The following is a 4,279-nucleotide window of genomic DNA, read 5'->3' as shown; positions in this document are numbered from 1 at the left end:
GGATCACATATAAGAGCATGTCGTAGTTTGATTTTCAATCAGTGTCAACATGCATGCATAGATGTGTGTGTGTGTGTGTGTGTGTGTGTATCCTCTATGTTTCCACTAAAAGGCCTTAAAGGCTTGAAACAATGACCAATCCCAGTAGCATCGGCACCACTCAAACCGGATTGTTGTATTGTGGTTAGAAATAACATTTCACATTAAAAAAAAAAAAAAAAAAAAGAGCTTTTTAAAAAAAAAGAATTGGCTGATCCAAGTCTGGTACAGAAGATACAGAAAATAAGCCTAAATTTTCTTTCCACATCAAAAACTGGGGAGCGGGTATTAAAAATTATTAGGAACGTGCCAAATGAAGAGCAACCTGAAAATGCTCCTACCGGCCAAAGATGGGACCATCTGAACTTCAGTAAGTATAAAAAGTATCACAAATCGAAACTTAACAAATGTATTAAAATGAATTCTTTTGCAATGATATTTTTAAAAAAGCTAATTGGTCATTTTTGGACAATGATAGGGAACCAATTAATTAATTTAAACTGATAAATGAGGAGAATGAATACAGCAATTATCTTAGAAACTGGTAAATGGGAAAATATAGAAATTATTCCTATTTACATATAAAATAAACTATTGGGTAACCGAATGGTAGATGGAAGGAACTATCTCTTTATAAAAGTACCCCAGTTAGCAAATGAAAAAGAAATCACCTATAAAAAGATAACCAGACATCACGTGCTTCCTGATGGAGAACACTCCATCACTTCCTCCTCTTGCCGAAAGGACCAAATCCGAAAATCCGAATCTGATCGAACCTCAAGTTCCAGCTCCCATGTGCAGGGATTATAAAGGAAGAACAGCGGGCCAGACTGTGCCATGAGTGTGCATCTAGCAACTTCCAGACTGGAGAACTTGGCAGTTCACATAGCTCAGGTGCCTCAGCAGGTAAATTGCAAGGACAGAAAAGAGAATGAAAGGGGTTGGGGAGGAACCTGTACATTTAGACAGACTTAAGCTCAGTCTACGGCCACGCCGCCCTGAACAAGCCCGATCCCGTCCGATCTCGGAAGCTAAGCAGGGTCGGGCCTGCTCAGTCCTTGGATGGGAGACCACCTAGGAAGATCAGGTGCTGTAGGCATAAAAAGGAAAAAAAGTAAGAGATTGTAAGCTGACAAGGTCCTTGCAATCTGTGAGGTCAGCCAAGGCTTGCCTCGCCTAAAAAAAAATAATTAAACAAATAAATAAAACTGTCAGATTAGAGAAAAATGAATGAAACTAAGTTATACTGTCTAGGGATTCACATCTGGGGGTTCAGCTATAAAAAGAAAAGCAAGGAGGTTGTCGCTGTAAAAGCCAGAGCAGCAGTTACTTTGGGGATTGGCACGGAACACATGGAGAGACGTCTGGGTAATATCGAAGTGTCATTTTTGACCTGGAAATTGGTTACAAGTGTGTTAACATTGTAGTGACTCATTAGGCTATGCATGTGTTTTGTTTGCTTCTCTGAATCTCCTATGCTTTACAAGTTTCTAAAAAGCAAAAAAAAACAAAAACAAAAACAAACAAAAAACACAAAAACCCAAGAACCTGAGTAATCTTCAGTTATCTTCCCTCTCAAAAAGTAACTGTTTTCACGTACCAGGTTAAGTCATTAGGGGAAAAAAGGATAAAAGGTCAGGATACATCTAGGTCAGGGAGAGAACATAAAGCAAAAATAATGAGTGCTGTTCAGTGAAGGCCGCGTCAGGAGAGTTCCTTGCAGCGTCAGTTGCTTGGTGTGGGAGGTTAAGACGCACGCGTAGCCAATGAGAAGTGCGAGCGGCCAAAGTCCTTAAATTCAGCAGGAAGAATGTCAGTGGGAAGACGGTTTTCTAACCACGTAGAGTTCGTGCGTTATCAAACACCAGATCAGAGCTTATTTTAAAAGACTAAGTGGTCCAAAAATTGGATCTTTCTACTAGAATGGCTGATAGACTTGCAAACCCTTGACTGGAGACTTGCAAATTGGGCTTCCCAGTGATTAGTCCAGCTGGATGATTGAATTAGGCTCGTCTGTTAGGCGTGACAGAGACTCATTTGATTTTCAGTACTATCAGTCTTGATAATCGATATTTTCATCTCATACGTTTCATTGCAAATATTTATGTGAAAAGTAATCCACAGTGCTATTCATTCTAAAGGCTCGTACCCGCAGTGAGATATATTTCTCTGTTAGTTGAGCAGGTGGTCTATTTATGGCGGAAGCCGAAGGGTTTGCATCATCTGTTGTCCTCTGAGAAAAGCGGACCAGCAGGACAGGAAGTGTGCTTTCGCTGCGAGCAATCCAATTGGCTCCATTGTCTCCTTGGATGAAGCTCAGCCCGGCTGGCCCAGGCACATAGCTGAATTGAATTAACAAGGTTATTCAAAGCCTGAAATCGCTTTGATAAAGGAATGTTATTCATGGTCATCTTATTCCTTATTTTCAATTAGTTTTTTTGTTGTCGTCGTCTTCTCCAAAATACATTAAAATGCTTTATTAAAAATAAAACTTTTTTTTTAGAAACTTCTCAGTTTACAAACGTAGCACATCCACAGTAGACCTGTATTTCCTGGCTGTCTGTCCAAGGCCCCAGTGGAGACACAGGAACATGGATTTCTAGGGCCTTCCTTAGTTACTGAGAATGGTGCCTCCGAGAGTCCAGATCAACTGCACACAATAGAATTCGGGGGTGGAAGCAGGACTCAGAAACCTAAGAAGAAAAATGTGGAAACAGCCAGATGAAATTAGATCATATAGTGCAGAAGACAATATTGCACAGACTTTAAATAAAACCTTCATAAATTCTAGCAAAAAAATATATATATATATGCAGGAAGGTGTAATTGCAGGAATTAGCTTCGAGACCTTTCAGATCTAGCTGTAAATAAGGCTTCTGAAGAGAAGTGAGGCTAAAGCTTGACTCGAAGTTTCGCAGATGTCAGAAGAAGCTTAGAGGTCACCCGGTCCTGCTGAGCCCCTGCCCGCCCCTCACACGGAACACGTGAGTTCCTCGCACAGCGTTGTGACAAGCCGTCATCCAGCTGCTGAGTAAGGACGCAGAAGGCGGGCCCCAGGAGACGTGAAGATTAAACACCCCTCGAGCTGGCACTGGGAAAGTGATGAGTGAAGTCTGTCTCGATGGCTCTCTGGTTCCCTAACGTCTGCTCTTTCTCCTCCGCAAAAAAATCTCTATATGCTTTCACCTGCCTTGTACCCACTTATATCCTGGCTGGTGAACTTTGCGGTTAAGTAGAATACCAAAATGGGATGCACTGCCTTGTGTGATAATAAGCCTCCTGTCATGGGAAGCAATCAAGCCAACAGTGCACAACCATGAACAAGGAACACCATGGAAGTGCACTAGGTGGGGAACCAGAACGGAGGCCCCCCGCCTTCATGTTAGCTGAGGCCTCAGGACATCGATTGTGTGCATCGATGTCAATTCAGCAAGTCGATATCTACCTGTTACAATAGGCTACGCACTGTGCTGGGCGTTACCAGGAAATTGCAAGCTCAGTAAGTACGAAGACCACACGCTTGTGCACCGCTCTGGGTTCAGCCTGTCGCATGGAACAAAGTGCTCAGTATTTGTTGAACGAATGGATGAATCATTGATACGGAGCTAAATGGTTGTTAGCTAAGCGATATAATCAATTCGCTGAACCCTCAGTGCCTAAGTTTTTCTAAATTTGATTAATAGTAACACTAACCTCTTAGGGTTATAAGAATTAAATTTAAAAATACAAAGTCCTGCTTTTCCCATGATAGAGTATGTTCATTCTTGCCATTAAAACAAACTAGAAAAAAATGGACAAAATATGAAATAAATATTTTCAGACATCAGACAATACACAGTACAGAACTGTGATTCCTAAATAAAGGGAAACGAATGTGGTGAGCTCTCCGCCCGGAGGCAATTTCCAGACCACAGGACGGAGAAGGGATACCCAAACACCCTGCAGAGCTGAGGGAGGAGACCATTTCAGGGACCGTGTGGCAGCTAGGACTTGTGAAGCAGGACACCAGAGAAAAGGAAGCTACGCAGAGGAAGCGCTCTAAAAATCTGCTTCGGGACTCCCTTGGATATGAATCTGCACAAGTTCAGGTTGAAAATCCACAAGACTAGGCAAAGAATAATCACTGGGGAGAGAAAAATTAGGTATGGTAACCACAGACTCAAAAATTCCCATAGCTCACACGTGACTGGGGAATTATTTGGGTACCTGCCAGGCAGTGATTGTTCACTGAGTGCATGGG

At 42.1% G+C, this 4,279-nt stretch overlaps 1 pseudogene; it reads left to right on the top strand.

Moving 5' to 3' along the window:
* Positions 1–1,019: 1,019 nt before the first annotated feature.
* Positions 1,020–1,138, top strand: LOC111747211 (annotated as a pseudogene).
* The last annotated feature ends 3,141 nt before the right edge of the window (positions 1,139–4,279 follow it).

Source organism: Pteropus vampyrus, unplaced genomic scaffold, assembly GCF_000151845.1.
Source record: "Pteropus vampyrus isolate Shadow unplaced genomic scaffold, Pvam_2.0 Scaffold214, whole genome shotgun sequence".
Taxonomy (NCBI): Eukaryota; Metazoa; Chordata; class Mammalia; order Chiroptera; family Pteropodidae; genus Pteropus; species Pteropus vampyrus.
This window is presented reverse-complemented; position numbering and strand designations above follow the sequence as displayed.